The sequence below is a fragment of the Lissotriton vulgaris genome, chromosome 1_1, assembly GCF_964263255.1.
Source record: "Lissotriton vulgaris chromosome 1_1, aLisVul1.2, whole genome shotgun sequence".
NCBI classification, from domain to species: domain Eukaryota; kingdom Metazoa; phylum Chordata; class Amphibia; order Caudata; family Salamandridae; genus Lissotriton; species Lissotriton vulgaris.
Window position 1 is genome coordinate 1,117,261,304 of NC_141685.1, and position 23,131 is coordinate 1,117,284,434.

The window sequence follows — 23,131 nt, forward strand, 5'->3', positions numbered from 1 at the left end:
TGATTTCAATATACGCCCTTGTGTTTGGAATTGCCTGGTAGAACACCAAGCGGGCCCTCCCGGTTCGACTACTACCCACCTCGAACATACTCCACAAGGACAAATGCTGGAAGAATTACTTGCTAATATGAATTTGTTTGAGGTAGATGGCGCAAGGGGGAGGATAGGGCCCGACTTTCATTGGCAGAGATGCTGATACGGTGATTGATTTTATTTTTGTCTCAGCTGGTATAGTGAGTGTGACCTCCTCCTATGAAGTTTTAGTTTCGGCCTTCAGTGATCATAACCCCCTGGCACTGACGCTGAACCTTGGGGTCTTTATGGACAGACGAGTAGAGCAAATGGCGGGATGTTCCAATAACTTAATCCCTAAAGATCAGGGCAGGAGACTAAACTGGGCCAAGGTGGTCCCTGATTCCTTTGTGCAGGATCTTGCAAACAAAGTACATGCAGACATGGAAGTATGCTTAGATGACACGGCAGCTGATAAAGACATCATTGGCTCCTTTGTTGCCATCTGTACTCAAATTAAGCAGGATCTGAAGTGTAACAAGAAGCAGGTAGCTTCAAACCAACCAAGGTGGTTTGACGCGAACTGCTCGAAATCCCATAAAGAATTAATGCATGCACTTAAACAAACACCTAGAAATAGTGAGCTTGTTGCTGGGTGCAGAAAGAACTGCAAATTAGCTATGGCCAATCGTAGAAAGGCTATTAAAAAGGAGGCCTGGGATAATCTCATGTCGATTGACATCCTCAAAGACAGTAGCAAATTTTGGGCATCAATTAATCACTCTCACTTTTCAGGAGTGGACAATTCAGTTATGGATTGTGTGATCCCGGATGAGGACTGGGTAACCCACTTTAGTAAGATTTATGATAGTGATGAGGGCAATACGGCTGAGATGTGTTTCATATACATGGACCCTGCTCCCTCCATATGCTTCAATGAAGTAGAGGTTCAAAGGGCCATGGAGGAGATGACTAAAAATAAGGCCCCTGGCCCAGATGGGTGCCTGCAGATATATATAGGACCCCACTAAAGTTCTGGGTAAAGACATTAACAAATGTCTTTAACTCCACAATTACATCAGGATTCCCTTTGTCGTGGGCTATCTCCACTATAATACCAATATTACCGGCCGATCTCATTGATTGACTCTGCCGTCAAGATCTTGGGCAGAGTCATTCTTCATAGACTGGGAGATTGCCTGAAGGAGAAGGGGATCCTCTCTGAACTACAATATGGGTTCAGGGCCAAAAGAGGTACCCTCGATCAATGCCTAAATCTCCACATGCTTATTAGTAAATACACCCAGGCAAAGGAGGGCCTGTTATATATGGCCTTCATGGACCTGACATCGGCCTTCGACCTGGTCAATCGAGCTAAGCTGTGGTCCATCCTGCTTAATTTGGGGATAGACCCGCCACTGGTAAACTTTCTAGCTGCTCTCCACCAAGGTCTGGTTGCATCTATTAGAGTTAACAAAGAGGGGAGATGTACCAGGTTTTTCAGTTCAAAACGAGGTGTCAGACAGGGCTGCATCCTGGAGCCCCTCCTTTTCACTTTATACATAAACTCACTTGAAAATTCCTTGGCGGGGGCCACACTGGATATACAGCGTGCAGGGGACTTTGCAGTCCCAGCACTGCTTTACGCGGGTGACGCGGTGCTACTTGCCCGCACTGGGCTGGGGCTGCAGAGACTCCTGAATGCTTTTGGGGAATTTATGCAATCCCTAGACCTCCAAGTAAACAACAAAACATCGCACGTAATGATTGCAGGTAAACGACCAAAGGCTCTTAAAATAAAACGATTTAGCTGCAATGGCGAAGTTGTATCCAGGGTCCCGGTATTTACTTATTTGGGCGTCATTTTTGATGAAAAGGGCTCATTGGTCCCTCAAATACATGCAAAAGACATAGCCGTTACCAGATCTACCTCTGCCTTACTTGACTTTGCAAAACACGTAGGTTCACACCCGACCGAGGCTTTGCTAACGGTATACAAGTCCAAATGCCTCTCAATAGCAATGTATGGCGCATCATTATGGGGTCTTTTACCTCAAGGTAAATTGCAGATCATGGAGAATAAATTCCTCAGATCCTTACTAGCGGTCCCCCAATCCACCCCAGTAGTCTCGGTTCACACTGAGTTAGGTCTTGGCTACATTTCTGACCAGTTACACTTGGCCCCATTGATCTGTTGGGCTAAAACTTGGCTCAACTCCGAAATCATACTGAATCACACCATTCTTAAAGACTGTATGGCACTAGAAAGAGCAAATAAAATCCCATGGCTAGCATACATAAAAAAAACTTTCTGTAAATTGGGTCGGCCTGACTTATATGCATTTCCAAACTTGCTCCAGAAGGGAGATGTGAACTGGATCAAGGCTAACTTTTTGGGTTTAGCTGAGCAAGAACGGGAGGCAGTAGAGGTGGCAAAACCTGATGTAAGAGCCAACTATATGCTCTTGACCACCCCACTAATCGAACCCTGTCTAAAGATTGTTACCATCCCGTTCCACTGACATCTTCTTGTCAGATTCAGATTCAATATCATTCAGTTTTCCCTGGGTGACTACCCCATATGGGGTAAATTAGATCAGTCTATCCCCTGGAGTTGTGATAATTTTTCTGATCAGTCACTAATGCACTTTATTATGTTTTGTGACCATTTTGCTGACATCAGAAAACAGTTTTTGGTTCCATTATTGAAAGAAGCGGGATTTACACAAGTGCAGCCCGCATTCTTGTACTTACAACTGCTGGGTAGCATCAGGGTAATTTTTGGGGTTGCTAATTTCCTGGTCGCTGCCATGCGTATTAAGGCCAAAAGACAGCTGGTGAATGTTTTAGAGGTGTGATTCTATTTTAACTAGCTTATATTCTCTGCTTGTGGTGTTTTTTAAGTATTATATGAACTCTTATGATGTACTGGTTTTTTACTGATCTTTTTAACATATGAATCGTTTTTAAAATTTATTAACATTGTTATGTAACTGCTTTTATGATTTTAATTAATCGAATAAAGCTTGGCTTGACTTGACTTGAAAACCACATGATTAATACATATTACAGTTATGGGAAAGAGACTTTGAGAGGGGTATACAAACATTTTTGTTTTCACCCTCGCCCCATAAGTTTCAACTGTAAGAAGATGGGCCCAGACTCTTGGCAAGCAACACAGGGTACTTTGTAAGAGATTCTTTTTGCTTCTGGTAGCCAGTGTATGGCTTAGAGGACTGGGCTAATTTGGTCCCACCTGCTTACATTTAGGATTTGTCTGGCTGCCATGTTCTTGATTCTTATAACTTTCCAACTAGATTTTATAATGGCCTTATGTTGCGGCAACCTGCCTTACTAAGGTAATGAGTATGGCCACAATTACTCACCCGAAAGATTGTTAGCTCTTTCAGCTATTAGAGTATTAGATTTTCTGCCTCAGGTTCTTGTATTCCGCAAATCTAGAAAAGTAAACACTGACTAGAACGACAAGTGGAATAAAAATGTTCTTAAGTACTGCATTAAGAATTTTCAATTCTATTAAGTTCTTAGAGGTGAAAATTATGCTTCTCTTTGTTTACTGTTTACTTTCACAGCAGCCGACCACAGTAAACATATAAAACAACTACATCTCATGTAACTCTTGTATGAGTCACTGTCCAATGCGCCAATCACCATGAGACTCTACTCTTGCTTCTGTTCTGATCCTCAAATGGAGAAAACACCACCACAATATTCTTTGCCCCAATATAACAATAAATCACTCATCAGAATTAAGCCCCTCCGATAATCTAGGGGTGGGTTGAATCAAAAGTATATACGAAAAAGCATAGTCAAATACGCTTCCTATGGGTGGGATAATGCTCGCCTCCGAGTCCTTAATATAATTGAGATTTCTTGATTTTTATTCTATGTAAGGACCGCAGGCTCTGATTAGGCTGGTTTAAAGCTTTTCCATCGCTACAGAGGCAACATCTCTAATTGATTTGTAAATTAAAGTCTTAAAGGTACAATCAGCAGACCAGTCTATAGACCTCATAATATTGTCTAACCTGGACCCTAGCAAAAAGTTATTGGAAGCCATGGCTCGCTTACTGAGTGTACTCCAAATGCCTGCTTATAACATCAACCATCACACCTATCTAGCCAATGTAGCTGACAAAACTGTCTTCAATTGTTTTTGTAGTACAATCAACAACTAACCCCCATTATCTTGTCTGCATTTTCTTTTATAATAATCCTATTTACTTTAAGCATTGAACAATGCACAATTTTGGATTATTAGGAAAACTGAGATAAGACACATACTTAGAAAACGTTTTAGCATGTCTAGAAGTAAGAAGAGACCACATCCAGGGAAAAAGTCCTACCTGCTCAATCCAAAGCCCCTACATGTGACACACATTTTCACAATACCAGACAGAGTAAAGCCATCAATTTGGAAGAAAGGTGATTCTTTGATAAATCTGAGTTAGCAGGCCAACCCTGAAGGAAATTCAGACAATATTCGCATCCTATAGTTGAGTATACAATAGTCAGAGGGGATTAGTATCCCTCGCATAACTTTACTGACCAGAAGATGTTCTCCAATCAGTTTCCCGTCCATCAGAGAGTGTCCATCTGGAAAAGCTAAACGAAAGTTATTCACGGATGTATAGGCCAAGCTGTTCGCGGCTAACTCTGACAAAAATTAATTATAAATTGTAACGGCTCCCCCATGGTGCCAAAAGCCCATTCGTCACACCAGCCCATCCATTCCTGCCCAGCTGAAGTATATAATTTATGGCTGGAATGGAGCCAAGACTGTGTGATGAAGGATTCAGATTGCTGCAATAGTCCTTAAAGAACCAGCAACTCCAGAAAATCTCCAGGCCATGAGACGTAACTGGCCTTGAAGTATCTACAGATGTTGAAGGCCCAATGGATCTAACAATAGATCTGGAACTATTGGAAATTCCACCTGTGACCCACTTGATATCTTTAGATGTACTGAGAACCATGATTGTGCCTTCCAATAAAGAGGTCACCAAAATTTGCTTTGCCCATTATTTTATCACTTGAGTTGCCAAAAAGAATCATTACAAATGGGGGAAACACATTATGTAGAGGCCCATGCCAGTCTGTGGCGAGAGCCACATGATCCAACCTTATTTAATTATGCCTCCTACCCCTCATAGGGTATAGGCCATCTACCAGGACTCTTCTGCCATCTCTGTCGTGGGTTTTGCTTTCAATCTGACTCCAGGTGTAACCCATCTCCTTGCAGTCAGCCTTGAGGCCTACATGTCAGGTATTTCTTGGACTTCCTGTTTTCCTTTTCCTTTTCCTTTGAGGGTTTACAGTCAGGGCTTGCCTGGTAGTGTTTGATACAGGCTTGCGGAGGGTGTCACCTATCCAGCCCCAGCGTCTTTTCACGATTTCTTCCTGAGCAAGGAGTTGGAAAGTCTGCTGTCATAGGTCGTTGTTGCTGATGGTGTTTGACCAGCTGATTTGGAGGATCTTTCTCAGACAGGTGCTGATGAATGTTTGAATTTTGTTGGTAGTAGTCACTGTTGTTTTTCAAGTTTCTGCTCCATAGAAAGTGAGCAATTTTAAGTTTGTGTTAAAAAGCATAACCTTGGTTTGCAGTGTTAGGTTCTTGGAGCTCCAGATCTTCTTTGGCTGAGTGAAGGCAGCACTTGGTTTGCTGATTTTTGCCTCGATGTCAGCATCTGCGCCGCCCTGCTTGTCTGGTACACTGACCATGTAGGTGATGGGCTCAACCTCTTTCAGTGCATTGCCTGCAAGAGTGACTGCAGTTGTACTGGCCGTATTAAAGCCAAGTTGTGCTGATGTGGCGGTCATATTGTCAGTCTTCTCTTACGCATTGGGGGTATGGGGAGTGAGGCCGGGTCATCTTCAATGTCCAGGTGGTCGAGCTGTGCCAAAGGTGTCTACCGAATCCCATTTCTTCTCCTTGCTGTAGACATCTTCATGATCCAGTTAATGGCCAGCAGGAAGAGTAAAGGAAATAGAAAACAACCCTGGCAGACTCAGGTCCACAATTGGATGGCTTCTGTGTGTTGTCTTCCATGGACTATCTTGCAGGTCATTCCTTTGTAAGAATTCCTGATGAATCTTACGATTTAGTGGTGGAGCATTTTCCAAAGAGTCTCTCTGTCCACACTGTTGAATGACTTGTCATAGTCAATGAAGCTGACATAGAGGGGTGAGTTCCATTCCATCGACTGCCCAACGATGATGCGCAGCATTGAGATCTGGCCTGTGCAGGGTTTATCTTTTCAAAAGCCAGCTTGCTGGTCTTGCAACTGAGCATCAACTTATTCCTTCATTCTGTTCAGGGTGACTCTGTTGAACACTTTGCCTGGGGTTAATAGGCCAGTTATCCTTCTGTAGATTTGCACAGTTACTCAGGTCATCTTTCTTGGGTGGCTTGATAAGATATCCCTCCTTCCAATGAAATGGCACATTTTCCTTTTCCCAGATCCTTCCAAACATGGGGTAGAGCATGTCTACTGATGTTTCAATGTTTGCCTTCAGTGCCTCCTAGGAATGTTGTCAGGTCCTGCTGCCTCCCCATTCCAGATGGCTTGCCGTATTTCTTCCTTGGTTGGTCAACTGCAGTCAATTGGCAAGTCCTTGTCAGCTGGCTGTATGTCTGGTAGAGACTGCAGCACAGGCTGGTTCAGCAATTCTTCAAAGTGCTCCACCCAGCTTCGTTGTTGGACTTTGTTGCCCATGATTGTCTTCCCAGCTTTGTCTTTAACAGTAATCACCCTATATATTGGCTGTTCTGACCAAAAAGGTTTGTCTGAAAATCTTTCCTCAATGAGGTTTGGGCCTTGCCCAAGGCTGTAAATGTGCTGACAAATTTTCCTAAGTCCTTAACAAACCTTTCACCAAACCAAAGGCTGTTCCCCATTGGTCCTTCTTCTGCGGTAGCAAGTTCGTCAGCGTCAAGGCAATCGTGAGGAGAATAGACCTTCTATGTTTCATGGAGCAAGTGCAGTATGAGTTCCCCAGTTGGTAGATCACAAGCTGAGCCCAGCCTGTGAGCATGTCAGGGTCCATTGTTTCACCTGATTCTTTGGCATGTTCTTCTATCGCCAGTATTTTCGAGAGAGGGCCCAAAAGGCCTCATAACTTATCTTGACAGGCCATACGCAACCAGTCTATACCTTTGTTTTGGGTCTTTTGAATTTCTTTGCAAAAATGTTGCCTTATTCAAGTCTAACTCCAGGGTTTCCACCATTTTGCCTGGGGTCTGTTTTGGGACATTCCACCCCTAAGTGGTTACACACCTCTTTACCATAGCCCTTACAAAGCCTTGCATGAGCATACTCTCCCACCAGTTTTTTGGTTGCCCATTCTGAGTATTGGGGTGGACTATATCATCTTGATCAAAGTCCAGATTCAGGAAGTTCATAATCGCCCCTGAGTGTATAGTGCTTGTCGGTTGAGAGAACCCTAATTGCCAGCATTTGGGATTACTGAGAAGATAACCTTTTGATTCCTCCCAATGGGAGGAGTGATTCAATGCTTTTTTAATCAAAAATCTTGCATTCCGGGGAGATTTTCTCATTAGTTGACATTTCCACTATGGAATATTCATGATCCGGAATAATATTCCTGGACAACTTTTGTCCAAGGTGGCTGCATGCATCCAATCTGCTGCTATTGCCTTGGCTTACCCTTGGTAGAAAACATTCGGCTGGGTTGCGCACTCTTATCTGTCATGGTTACATTTACAGGCATATTCAAGGCGTTTTTGCGCAGTTGTCTGGTAAATGGCTACATGCCCACTACCAGAGCTTTATTCAGGTACTGAAATGAAGTGAAATTAAAATAAGATTTGTAGAGCACTCTAATACCCAGAGTTGTCTAAGCCCTAATGTTCAAAGTAGGAGCTGCCCTCAGTGTATGAAAAAAAAGGCCCAGCAAAAGATCTTGTGATTAAAAAGCCATGTTTTAAGGCTCTACTAAAGGCCAGTAAATCAGCCTTTAGCTTCAGATCCAGTGGCATAGAATTCTAGTTTAGAAATATAGGTCACAAAGCACCTGTCACCCCATTTGGAACTTTTGAATTTTGGGACAACTAGATTAGAAGCAGAAGTTGAGTGCAACAATGTAGTATGAGAATAATGCTGAAAGCGCTGTCTGAGGAGTTCAGGCTGGGATCCTTGCAATACTTTAAAGGAAATCCAGAGAGCTTTAAAATCGATGCGCCTCCTGACCGGGAGCCAGTGAAGGTGGACCAAAGCCTGTGCCGCTGACTTATGTTTGCAAAAAAACAACTAGGGGTTGGCTCTAATCAGCAAGGCTGAGCCTACATCATTAAAGAACAAAAGTGGGGTGCCAGTACTGATATAAATGATTTAAATAACCAACCATAACTCGAAAGAACATTCAAGGACGGGAATTGCTAGTTAATAGCTTTTTATTTTAGCATTTTTTGAAAAAGACTCTTAATTTTTAGTTCATCATACACAGAAAGACATATTAAAAAAGGACACATCATACAAGAAAAAGAAAATAACTGTGCGTCAGTCATTCATTCCTTATTACATACATATCACAAGCATACAATAACATTCAACCACTCACAAAGAAAAAATATAAAGACATACAATGCAATCTATATATTATATATACAATATAATACAATAAGAGAAAAACAAGAGAAAAACAGGGCCACAGTCTGCAAAACTGTTTTACAATAGTGTTGGAAAGAATGATTTATGCTGAGTACATTCCTTTGTATTGAATCGAATGATCAAAGAAATCTTTTTAGAACTGGTAGTTCTAGGTAATGTACAACAAAGAGCGGCAAGGGAAGGTTCAAAGACAAAATGTGGCAAAAGCCTACGCGTTTCGAATCCCACCAAGTTCTTTGGGATTCTCTTCAGGACCTCATGTGGTATCTAAACAAGGGAGAAGTAAAGCAAAAGCAGAAAAACAAGTAAGAGACAAAGGTTAATCAAATAATAAAAGGATGACAGGACCAAACATCGATCGAGCTTGCCAGGAGACCCAAACCGAACCCCAACAGCTTACCAATGAGTATGAATACCAAGTAATCCGGGAAGCGTCAAAGCTAATTTAAAAGGAACTTGTGTCCGGATCTAAAAATAGAAAGCGTAAGGGAGTGTCAGTCAGGATGTGGAGTAAAAATCTAAGGATGGTCTACAGAAGAAGGAGTGCCTGTTGTTACTTACCTCGTATGTGAAGAGTGTTTCTTGATATAAGGTGTCCATAAAGAGGCGATGAACCAAAAGGCAGGAACAGCTCATCAGAACAAGTGCCTGTTATGAAAATAAAGGAATCTATTTAGACTGGAATCGACCTGTCACTTAGTGGTGAAAAAATGGGGGAGTCAGTGTCGGTTCTCACCCCATGAGCGCAACCAAGGATTTCAGGGCCCGGGGCTGAGTGGAGCAATTATTTCATGGTCGATCTTCTAGACAAACAGAGATGTGGGTTACTGAATACGGAATGTATCACATTTTTGATCAAGCAGGGCAGCATGTAAATATCTTGCCCGTTTTAACGTTTCTAGTTGTCTGGAGTTTAGTAGATTTCGGGAATTTGGATGCTTTTATATGCTGAAAATGGTAAAGATAAGGGTTATACTTTTGAAAGAGCAGCGATTTGATAGTAGTAACGAGCTACGAAAAAACAGGGGAATTTTCGTCAGCTTACCGCGTTTATTCGTGTCTAGGGGGTAGAGACGGGCCAGAAGTGATATGTAATTCAAAGCCTCTGAAACGGGAATTTATACGAGAGAATTAGCGAAATTGAACATCGAAGTGTAAGAAACACGTTTAAATTTCGAAAGTTGGGGCTTACCGCCAATAGTGCGGAAGACAAATTAGAATTTGGGATTTAACATGAAGGCAGTCTGCTACTCTGTGAAGCCATCAAGCAAACTTAAGTAAAAGAGAAGAAAAGAACAATTAGTGTCATTATAGTTATCAACACAGATTTTACAAAGTTACAAAAACGTGGGAAGAGCGGGGGACGGTACACTTACTTGCGGCTTGTACGGACGATCGTACCGATGGCGTTCTGATCGGCACTACACCTGGACGCATGCGTGTTGCAAGCCAGGGCAAGGTTTTTTGTCTCTTTATATCTACAATGCAATGAACGAGGCACCGCCTTCAAACAGGAAGGCGTAAAAGATTTGTGAAAACCCAGGTCAAAGCTAAATCCTGGGCCGGACCAGAGTTATTCAAGGACCAGTTCAGGAATATCAATTGTTTACGGGGGAAATTAGTGGTGGCACTGAAAAAAAGAGTGGGGGGGGGGTGTTGCACTAAAAAAAGGGGAATGCCTATATGAAAATATAGCATTCCATTGGTACACATACAAATGAGATATATATATATATATATATGAAAATGAAGAATGAGAATCAAGGGCATCTCTAACAGCAAACTTATGGCTGCGGAAGGTTAGGCACGGTGAAATGGACTTACAGTATCGACGCAAAGATCGATTAAGTTCTGAATTACAGTTTGAAGATTTCACTCAATTTATTGAGACCTGATATCGCCGTATTGAATTTTACAATGAGGAATGCTTCTCTTTTAGACAGTTGCAAATTCCAATCGCCTCCTCGTGGGTCCTTTTCGACTCGCGATATCACTGTCCATCTGAGGTCACTTATTTCATGTTGCATCAGCGTCCAATGCTGTATTAATGGGGCGTTTTCAACTTTCCTTTTTAGTCTGGATTTATGTTGAGAGATACGTTGACGTACCTCTTGATTGGTTTTACCTATGTATAGGCGTTGGCATGGGCATTTTATGCCACAAACTACAAACTTAGTTTTGCAATTGCTGAATGCATTGTGCTTCCAGGAGATTCCATTGTGTTGGAAAAGGGGACCTTCAAGTGTGGATTCGCAACAGAGACAAGTACCACATTTGTGGTGTCCTATTACGGGAGGCATTCCCATCATTTGACGTAACGTTGCATGTTTCGTAGTTGGCATTGCCGCTCGAACTATATGATTGGCAATATTGTTTTCCTTCTTAGAAGCAAACAAGGGGAGTTCTTTGAGGCTCTCATCTAAGTTTTTAACTAGGTGCCAATTTTGTCCTATGACGCGTTTGAGCTGGTTGGCATTGGGACAAAAAGTGGTGACACATACTTGTCGCTTCAAATCAGGCTTATTTCTCCGTTCTAGGAGTGTGTCTCTTGGGGTCCACTGTGCTCTCTTCATACAGTTTTTCACTAGTTTTTTAGGGTACCCCCTGTCACAAAGCTTAGATATCAAGTTCTCAGAGTGGTGGTGGAAATCCTCTTTATACGTGCAATTTCTTCGAACACGCAAAAACTGCCCGTAGGGGAGGTTTTCTTTGAGGCTTCTGGGATGGTTACTGTCAAACATCAAAGATTTATTTCAGTCGGTGGGTTTGACAAACAAGGTGGTCGCTAGTTTACCTTCTTTGGGAAACACCTCTACATCGAGAAATGCAATTCTGGTGGTTGACTGGGTCAGACTAAATTTTATGTCAGCAGTCCTAGAGTTTAGCCATTGGTGGAACAGGGACAAGGTGTCACTGTCTCCTGTCCATACCATGAACACATCATCAATAAATCGGAGCCAAGCTCCGATGTATTGATGAAATGGGTTGTTATTATGTATGTAAGTGTTCTCATACATTGACATGAAGAGTACCGCTAACTCCGGTGCAAAGGGGCAGCCCATGGCCACCCCTTTGACTTGATAGTAGAATTCTCTGTTGAAGCAGAAATAATTTTTCTTTAGTGCAAATGCTGCAAGGTCCACAAGGAATTTTGTGGGTACTCGCATCGGCTGGGGTCTGGAGTCTAAAAAATAGGACAGTACCGCCACGCTTCATCTTGGGGGATCTGCGTGTACAGGAAGTCACGTCTAAGGTGACTAGAGAGTCTCTGTTCTCGCAGTAGTTGATATTCTCCAATTTATTAATTAAGTCTGTGGTGTCCTGTAGATAGGATATCACCTGGCTCATGAATTCTTTGAGGAAACCGTCTACGTATTTGGCAGCTGGCTCAAGAAAAGAACCGCATCCTACCACGATGGGTCTGCCTGGCGGATGATCTTGACTCTTATGGATTTTAGGTAATACGTAGAACATCGGTATTTTGGGATGTTTGATGTTTGATTTTTAAATATTCAAGTTCTTTAGGGCCAACAAATCCTTGATCAAAACCTTCCTGTATTAGGGCAAAAAGTTCATTCTGAAGTTCTGTGGTGGGATCTTTACTTATCTTTCGATAGCAACTGGGGTCATCTAGCTGCTTCATCACTTCAGTCGTGTAATCATTTACGTCCCACACTACTATAGCACCGCCTTTATCGGCCTGCTTGATTATCACCGAGGTGTCATTTTTTAGATTATTTAAGGCAGTCATCTGATTTTTGGTGGTATTAAATCTCACGAATTTTCTTTCTTGTTCCATAGCTGAGATGGCAGACAAGACGCTTTTTTCAAAGGTCACTAGTGCTTTCGGGATTTTATTGGCCGGTGGACTGAAGGTGGATCTATTTCTTAGACCAGTGACTTCCACAGAATTTTGAATGGGATTGTCACTGAAGAAAAGAGTCAGTCTCAATTTTCTGCAGAATTCAATAAATTCGGATTTCATCTTGACAAAGTCTGTTCTTTTAGAAGGGACAAATGATAAACCCTTTGCCAAGATACTTTCTTCTTCCTGTGTAAGTACCTTTTTGAAGAGGTTAAAGATTGGCGACGCTTTTTAGTTTTTGTAGTGCTGGCATCGTGTTTTCATTTCCCATGGGATTGTATATCTCACCCTGCCCCTGGGGCGTGTCTGGCCTCTCGATAAAAAAGGGGAATTAGATGATTGATTCTGTTGTTGTTGATTGGAATTCCAATTACGATTCCTATTCTGACGATTATATTTGCCACTAGTATCACTATCTGTCCCTGAAGATGACGTATCTGAGAAAGAGATGAACTGTTTTCTGGATCTCCCTTGATTGTCCGGGAGAAAACGTCGTGATTCTGCTTTCGAGTAGAAGTCTACCTGTAGGTATGGGTATATATTATCCAATGAGAAGCTTTTTTTATCTTTCTCAAATTGGTTGGTCTTCTGTGTTATAGTGCAGTCTTTAAACTCTTGTATCTCTTTTGCTACCTTTTCCAATAGTGCCTTTGTATCAGCTATAGTAGGGTTGGTGCTAATTTCAGCCTCTAATTTAGCGATTTCTGCTAGTTCTTCCTTAGAAATTCTTACCGCTGTCTCAACTGTTAAGACCATAAGGTCTCTGCTGCATTTAGTTTCAATTAAAGAGAAACCTTTTTTAAAAATCGGGTCCTCTGTGAAAATTACTGGTATGTTTTTAATTTTTAACCCACCTGGAATGGTTCCTTCTCGGAGATGTTGCAACAAGAAATGCCCATGAAGGTCTGTCCTAATTTGTTTCTTTTTAAAGCGAATCAACTTATCAGATTCATTAGAAGAAGTCGCTGTCTCACTCAAAGTAACCGAGGAGAATATGCCGACTTATGTTTGGCAATACCTAAAGCGGGCGAGCTGCCACATTTTGTACAATTTGTCATTTATTGAAGAATCTTTTCTGCATGTTAGTGAATAGTGCATTGCAGTAGTCCATTTTTGAGATGATAAGGGCAGAAACCACCAATTTCTGCAATTCCTCCGGAATGAAAAGAAGAATTTTCCTTAACAGTTTCTTCATTAAAAAATGACGAGGACGTGATGGAATTCATGTAGCCTTCGAAAGACATCTTTCCGTCAAAAATAACCCCGGGATTTTTCACCTTCGTGGCCGGGGTGGGGGGTTGGGGGGGGCCAAGTTCATGGGGTCACCATGACAGGGGCCAGAAGGAAGTATTTCTGCCAAATATTAGAACCTCGGTTTTAGAGGCGTTCAACTTTAAACAGTTGCCTTTCATCCACCTCCCGGTTTGAGACATACAGTTCTGGAAACTGTAGGCAGTTGTTTCGCGGTTACTAGCTACTGACACCATCATTTGGGTGTCATCGGTGTATGAGACCAATGAGAAGCCAAACAATTTTAGCAGTCTAGCCGAAGGAGTTACATATAAAATTTAAAAAGTTGGACTAAAAAATGAGCCTTGTGGAACCCCAGATGCAGTGAAAAAAAAGGATAGATGAAATCATCTATGGCAACAAATTTATTTATGGTGGTAAGAAAAGATTTTAGCAGAGACAGGGCCCTGTCCCTGATCCCTACAGAGAAAAGGCAGTCAATGAGTATGGAATGGTTCACCGTATCAAATGCTGCTGTGTGGTCTAATAAGATCAGGGCAGCATTCCCGTCATCATCAGTGGTCTGTCTTAATTCCTCTGATGCTGTGGGCAGGGCCAATTCCGAGCTATAGTGGCTTCTGAAGCCAAATTGAGTCGGATCTAAAAGCTGGTTGTCATTGATGAATGATGTTAATTCAAAAATAATGGTTTTCTCAACAGTTCTGGCAGGGAATGGAATACGCAAGGTTGGCCCATAGTTGTTGGGCTCTGCAGCATCTAAGTTTGGGTTTTTTAGGAGAGGAAGAATGGAAGCTTTTTCCTCTTTTTTGGAAAGAATCCAGTGTTGATTATTCTATTAAAGATGTCCATACAATGCATAGCTGTAATCTCTGGTTCTGCATGCAAGATCTTGGGTGGGAAGGGATCCATGGTGGAACCCGACTATATTTTCCTAAGTAAATCCTGAGTTTGTGCAAACATTGGTGGTGAAAACATTGACAAAGTAGTATGGTTAACCATGGATGGAGAGGCAGCTGTAAAATTGGGATGATTATCAAAACTACCATCCAAATGAGTCTCTGCACCAGAAGAAATGTCCGACGTTTCACCTGCCTCAAAATTGCTAGTTAAGGCATTATCAGCCGGGAAGGGGAAGCCTCAATATTGGCCAAGAATATGTTGTGTATTGCTTTGACCTTGTCTTGAAAAAAGGAAGCTGTTGTGTTACAAAACTATTGGTTGACCAATTTTTTTTTACTCTCAGGTAGTTTTGAGAGTTTTTTTATGGTAGTGAACAGTTCCTTGGGATAATTCTTTGAGGATTAAAGTTTAGCCGTAAAATAATGGGCTTTTTTTTTAATATATTTATTATTTTCCATGTTGCACACACTTTATACATTATACATTGATCAGCATTAATACTTCATGCTTCATAGCTAAATAAGCTCTATTACAAGATATACAAACATTTCATTACGCATTTCCACAAACATTATTTATATTTCTTACTTTACCACCAATAAACATTAAGCCCTTCTTGGGTCTACATGCGGCCCAAATCCTTCCTTCCACCTACTTATGGGTTGCCATATTCTTAAGCCTAATGTCCTTCCCCTTTTCTCCTTTTCGTGCATAAATATTCTTCTCCGTATTATATGCATTCAACAGATTAGCCAACCCGGTTTGTAGTGCCGGTGGGCTTTTTCTTTATGAATAGTTTCTTTGTCAAGTTGAATACTACGTTTGTAAACTGCTTTTTCCTTAGGGTCAAAGTTTGTTCTGCACTTTCTTTCCTGTCTACGGCACTGCTGTTCAGGAGCCTCAGCTGTTCCATAAACAGAGTTCAGAAGGGGTCACTCTGTGACTGTGGCATACTGTAATAGGAGCCAATTGGTTGAGAGTAGAGTCGAACCAGAGACTGTAGTTACTGGCATCTGAGTCAAAATCGTTGGACACTAAAGGCTGGCTCTGGGCTAGAGCGATTTTTAGCAAATCAGCACTCAGCTTAAGCCACAGACTGCAGGTTCTACTACCTTGAGGCCTATTGATGATTTAATCTCTCGCACTGCTGTACGGAGTTTTCGAATGCCTCAATAAGGCTATCCTCCATAAAATACTCATCACCCACATACTCCTCAAAAGCATCTTCTGCGTAATGGGTGGACTCTGTCAGAATAGCCGCTTTATACAGACGTGTGTAACAATGTACAATGTGTGGGGCACCTAGTGGCTTCTTAAGGCTTAAAGAATGGATGTAGGTACAAGGTACAGAATAGAGGGGAGCAACCCCAATCAGTCTTTGAAATATAACCACTTGCTCTTGACAAAAGGTATAAATTGCAGCTCCTCATGTAAACTTGTAATCTATTATTGTACTTACCCCTGGAGTTCAACAATGGAATAGGGAAGCGTGGCCGAGCCTGCGGCAAAGATGGCCGCTTGCGAGTGAAGGTGCACAGCCGGCCGGGAGAACAATTTCCCCCGCAATGCGCTCTCATTCGGAGCTAACATTCCTGGGACCGTGTGCCTGAAGCGGAGAGACATGCGACAAGCCGGGTGCTGGGTTCCTGCGCCCAACTGATGCGGAGACTCATCGAGCCCAAGGCAGTGTGGGTTGCCGTGACAGATGTTCCTAGGCGCGGTATGCGTCTCCCTCCTGCTGTCGCTGGAGAGCTCCATAAAGGCCGCGACTCGGCGGGTCTGGTGAGTCGGACCCGCGATTTCTGCATTGCTCCCCCTCCCCTGCTATCCCGGTCTGCTGTGGCGGCGGGACTTGCCGTTTCGGCCCCGCCGCTCTGCTGCGGGAGCCCGTGAGGGGACAAGGCCCTCCAGCGTCCAGAGGGGTACGAAAGACAGTGGCGGTTCCCCAGCAGGGCTCTCCTAGACGAAGTGTTTAAGGCAGAGGTGCGCGAGGCGATCAAGCACTATTTTGAAATAAATACTGACTCGGTGGACACAGCTGCCATAGTTTGGGAGGGTTTCAAGACAGTCATTCAGGGATTATGCATCTCCAAACAATCCGGAGTACTCCGTGATCTCCATAACACATTGACCCGCATTGAGCAGATATTTCTAGGCTGGACGCACATCTCGCCTCCCTTCCTAGTCCACACGACCAGGCGGAACAGCTCGCCCTACTGACGGAGTACAGGGACACGGCAGAAAGGGAGATACTGTATATGGGTTAATATCAGGTAGTGCGTAGGTATGGCGAGGACGAACGTCCTGGCAGAGTACTTGTACAAATGCTGAAACCACCCTACAGCCATTCCTACATTACTGAGCTACAGTCTGCTTCTGGGGCCACGCTGTCCACCACATCGGCCATCAGGGATGAGTTCCTGGACTATTACACCACATTATACACTTCACGAGCTGACTCGGACGGCGCAGCCCAGACGGCCTATTTAGGCGAGATTGCGCTGGTGTCCCTTGAAAAGTACATGCTCGGCTTTACGGCTGAGCCCATATCAGTCATGGATGTAGGAAAGGCCATAGATACCCTGCAAAGCTCCTCCGCCCCAGGGCTTGACGACTTCACTGGGGATTTCTATAAAGAATTTAAGGACATATTAGCCCCTCAGTTAATCGAGGTCTATGCGGAGGGACGTGAGAAGCAAATTCTCCCTCCTACATTGCGAGAAGCCGTAATCATTCTTCTTCCGAAACCCGGCAAATACCACAAACAATGCGGCTCCTATCGACCGCTGTGCCTCCTAAATCTGGACTACAAAATCCTAGTCAAAGTGCTAGCTAATAAACTCTCACAATTACATGGAATACATTATTTCTCTGCTGCAGTCTGGTTTCGTACCCCGGCGATCCACATCCCTAAACCTCTGCACGTTGTTTGCCGTTCTGCACAGAATACAGCCTGAGGTCCCTGCGACCGCGGTTTTATTAGATGCCTTAAAAGGCATTTGATTCTTTGGAGTGGCCTTTCCTGGTGGAGGTGATGCACCACATGTGTCTCCCTTATGGCTTCATCTCCACGGTTTCCTTGCTATATAGTCAGCCTTCGGCACGTCTTCGGTTAAACAGCACCCTTTCCAGGCCATTCCAGCTGTACCGCGGGACTATGTAGGGCTGCCCCCTGTCCCCGCTTTTGTTCATCCTAGCCATGGACCCCCTAGCCAGACATCTCCAGGAACTTCATCTCCATAGGGGACTACAGTTTAATACTGGACCCCTACTCGCCTCTCTATACGCCGATGATACTAATCCTTTACGTTCATGAGCCACGTATCAGCCTGTCCCCTCTTATCCGGGAGATCATTCGCTTTAGAAGTTTCTCGGGACTCGGTATCAATTGGGACAAATCTATCATATTCCCACTCACAGCAAGCACTACCCTATGGGAATGTGAGTTTCCCCTGGAGTGGTGCCAAGATTCGGTAAAGTATCTTGGTATACATATCCACTTAGACACCACTCAAATCATTCGCTTGATTTAAGGACAGACTTTCCAAAAGCTGGAGGACCAACCAGGTCGAGCGCTGGCTGCAGTTGCCCCTGTCATTGGCTTGTTGGATCTCCATTCTGAAGATGGTAGCTCTTCCTAAATGTTTCTACCTTTTTAATAACATCCCGATCCCTCTATCTGATGGTTTCTTCCGTAATTTGCAGACTCTCATGACCATGCTGGTATGGGGCGGGAAAAGACCGCCAGTTTGCTGGACTACGATGACGCTGCCGTACGAAAGGAGCAGGTTCAATGTGCCGGATTTCCATGTATATTACCTAGTACCACAGTGCCAATATGCGTTTGCTTGGTTTCATCCTGATGCACGCATACCCTTCCTGAGGCCAGAGGCTGACCTGGTACTCCCTGACAGATTATGCGAGTTACTGTCTACCGGCTTTCAGCACGACAAGTACGATATACAGGAGGTGTCTACAACTGTCTGGGTGTGGAGTGGGCTGAAAAAGTGTATGGTGCCCCACACTTATACTCCTCTGCCCTTCCCTTACCCAATGCTAGATGGTTCCCCGTTACTGGGGAGAGACTGGTGCACAATACATTGTCCACGCTGGATGCTACAAAGGTGGGAGTTCTGTTCCCGGGGGGTAATGTGTTCTCACTAGACGAGGACGCCCGGTTCACTGATTGTGACTTCATTACGAAATTCCTGTTGTGCCGCAATAAATCTTCGCTGTGCGCTGCCTTCCCCACATACCCAACTAAGCCTGACTCTTTTCCTCCACTTACACTGGTGTTGGAGTCCCCCGGCGGTGCGCACCTTATCTCTAAAATGTACAAGGCTTGCGCCGAAATGCTGCTGTCGGATGTCTCCGGCCTCCGACGGGCTTGGGAGGTGGACGCGGGGTGCACCATCACGGACGAGCAGAGGGCCAAGTGCTGTGGGCCACTAAAGACATCTCACTTAATAGTCCCCATAAGCTGTTATATTTTAAATTTCTCCGCTGCGCTTATTTTACCCCAGCTTTGGCACACAGGATTGACGCTGGTCGACCACACACTTGCATGAAATGTAATGCACCACATGCTGACTTCATACATTTAGCATGGTCATGTCCCGCTTACAATCCTCTTGGTCAGAGGTGCATGTGACCCTAGGGAAGATAGTAGGACTGCCGATGGTCCCCATTCCCGAGATTGCCCTATTAGGGTACACTGTACAGATTCCGAAGAAAGTCAGGAAGCTTGCATCATTGGGGCTGCTCCTGGCTAAACAGGAGGTGGCATTGTACTGAATGTGTTCACAAAAGTGAGCCTGGCCAGATGTCGACCCCATAATCACTGATGACAGTTATTTGCTGAAAGCTTTCCTTTTTTTGCACTGTTTTTGCACAGTTTTTAGGTTTGGGCACTGAGTGATGTTAGTAAATATAAGTTTTCTCTCAGCTGTCCAATTTTAAATCCACTTTTTTGAGCTTCGCACTGCAATATATATTTTTTCCCATCATAAATGGTAATCTTCTCACATTTGTAGGTCTTCCAGTGTTTCGTAAGTTGGTATGTGATATGATCAACAGGTCCCAGACTCACCATCAACGTTCCACTATGGAAATATCAAGACCCAGATGATGACTAAGGGTGGCACCGGTTGGTGACTGATGGGTATCCACAAAAGGGATCTTTTATATTGTTTAGGTGTTTCAGTTGATTTATCAGTGAGGTAGATTTTGATTGTTCTAGACCCATGGACATTCTTGTTTAGTACATGTTGAATATGGGGATGGTGTTCAAGCCAGGTCTTTAAATATTCCCTAGGACCCTCCTTTAACTGTTTGTGTAATTTGTTTATGGTTCCTTCTCCTCCAATTTTTTGGGGTGTCCTGCCGGGCACAATGTAAGCAGCCAGCGTAGAAACAAACAGAGGACTATGCACGCTGGGCAGGGGTTGTCCAGGGTGTGCTCCTGCTTTCCACCTCCTAAGCATCCCTGTCAGATGCTATATTAGTAGTGACATTCTTAACAAGAACAGCCAAACACAATGGTATAACCACCTGCAAATATGAACCATCACTTAGTATATCGATACATAGGAGAACACCATATATAATGAAGGAGAAAAACACTACTTATCTAGGTTGCAGCAGCAAAGGAAAAGGCGCTAGGATGGTGTTGGGGCTTCTTCATGCGCAAGGTACGTGCTGACTGGTACATTGGACAGTGTACGGAAATATCTCTTTTTGTATGGTCATCCCCCAAAGTTTTGGACTGATTCTGCTGGTTTTTCAACTCTGAGGGTGCACTGAAGTCTGCTGACCAGACCTCATTGCCAGCGCCCTGACCCTAAAATGTGTACGTTTGATTGGCTTGTACCCAATTGGCATAGGTTACATTACGTGTAAGTCCCTAGTATATGGTACCCAGGGCCTGTAAGTTAGAGAATCACACCAGGGACTGCAGAACTAGTTGTGCCCCCCTGGAGGTGATAAAGGTAAAAACACGCTCCCAGTCTGCCAACGCAGACTGTAAGGTCTGTTTTAAACTGCTAACCCAACTTGGCTATTTAAACCAATGGCAAAGCCCAATCCTGTATTTTTATTATTTATAAGGGATGTATGACATTACAACGCATGCTTTTACCACGCATGCCTTTACAACGCGGTTTTTACAACGAAAACCTTTACAACGCGTAGCGCTTTGGGATGCTGTACAGTGAATAGTTTAATTTACTATTCCAACTCCAGTCCCCGTGGACACTAGGGAAGGTGTTGGATAGTAAATTAAACGTATTCCCTATCCTAGAGCGCCCCCCAGCGCAATGCATTGTAATGGTTTGCGTTGTAAAAGTTGCGTGGTAAAGGCACTGTGTGGTAAAAGTTGCGTTGTAAAGGATGTTTCCCTTTATAAGTCACCCCTAAGGTAGGCTATCGAGCACCACAGCAGGGTGCTGTATATTAGAAAGTGGAACATGTACTTTTTTAAGTTGCAACTACAAAAACCTGCAACTGTTGTTTTAACTGAAGAAAAGGCAAGTAACCCCATTTGATCTGTATCTATGACTGCATTTCTGTTTAAGCTTTGTCTCACCATGTATACATTCAATTGTCATGGCTATAACATTATGGTGATTTTGGTTTATTTTATTTTCAAAGGCCTAGTAGTATAATATACCTCACAAGTAATTATTGGGAGAAGCACAAGGGCTATAGAGGTGGAGAAGTGATGGCCCAATTACACACTGCCATTCAGCGTTACTCTTAGCCCTAGTCACCCCGTCCCAGTCAGTATGATCGCGTCTAACCCTTTGACAGTGCTTGGAAAACGACTGGAGGATGTTGGCAATGACAGTCTTATTATGGCACCCAGCTGAGTGTGGGCGGGCCTGCCTTTTTATCACCCCTGATGTTTCCTGTCTCAGATGTGGGTTTCACCCCACAATTAATGACAATGACTGAGATGAGAACGAGTAGGATTAAGAGTAATGAAGATTACCGGTAAGTAATCTAGCCATTACTGTAATTGTCCTAAACCCTGCTTGTGCTGGTCTGTCGCTTCCGCTTTATGCCCTCAGAGTGAGTTGCATACACTACGCTTGGATTCTTACCGCTTGTAAGGATTCTGAAACAGTTCAGTTCTGAAAGATGAGGTTTCACAGCCTGCAAGAATCTGAGCCTTAAGAGTTTTCTCATAGCTTCATATATCAAATTTATAATCCCTCATTCGTCCTTTCAGGTGCATGATAAAGGAGCCAACACTTTTGCCATGCTCTTTATGCATAGAATGAAAAATGAAGTTCTTGTGGTCTGTTTTGGAGGGGCAGCGAATAACTTTTTAGGCTGGCCTTGAGATCTGCATATGTGTCAGCATCACCCCCAGATTGCTGAACACACACACGTCAAATGGGGAAAGCTCTACCAAATCTAGTGCCTTGGCAGGGCCTGCAGCAGCTACTCTACCAGCACTAGATGATAGCAGCACCATTCTTTCCAACTTGAGCCTTGGCTTTTCGGGGGAATCCTCAGACGAGGGCATGGTGATTATGAGAAGTACTCCAAAGGAAACCTACTACGAGATCCACTAGTTCACTGTAGGTAGCGCGCATAGGGATAAAAACCTATGCATGGGGTGGGATTAAACACTAACTCACTAGGGGTGTGTATGATATGCTAATCATATCTATATATATGTGGTGGAAGGGGGCAACACTAGTTGTTTTTAGTTACCCTCACACACCCTAGTGGTGTCATGCTTCATCATCGGGTCACCCCGACTCCTACAGGTAGGGGTGGGCTCAACCACAGTGTTGGGAAGCTCTTGTGATAGTGAAGGCAAGTGGATATAAATAAAATACCTCAATCAGACCCCTGGTATCCCTTTATTCATGGGTCTGGTTGGGTTGTTAAAAAAATAAGTAAAATTGGGTCTTACAAGGATTTTTATGGTCCTGTGACCCTAGTGAAGTGCCGACATGTTTCAGTCCATGTGTGGCCATAAAGGTCCCGGACTTTCTTCAGGGCAAGGTGAAGAGACCCCCTTATGTGTGGGGATACTAAAGAGGTGGAATTCCCTACTCTATCAATGTAGTGAGGGAAGAGTAGCTTCTCCTCGTGTTTGTGTGGTAATAATGTTGTGAGATGCCAGGCTCCATCTGCGGAAAAATTGTGGAAAAAGAAACATTATCAGATTCAGACATTACCCATATTCTTGTGTAAAATCCCGTGCGTGGCTCATTGACTTCTCAGTGAACATGCTAGAATTGTGGAGAGCACGAGTGCTCTCATTCTATGTCACTCAACCTTTTGTGTAGTGGCATTTACATTATGTGACACCCAATAGTTAGTGTCAAATATCACACACTATTTTGCTCAAATGATGTGACATTGTGAAGTAAAATATCAAAACAGTGGTCGCAGTCTCAATTGCAGTAAAAACTCCCATAGGAACACACACATACAT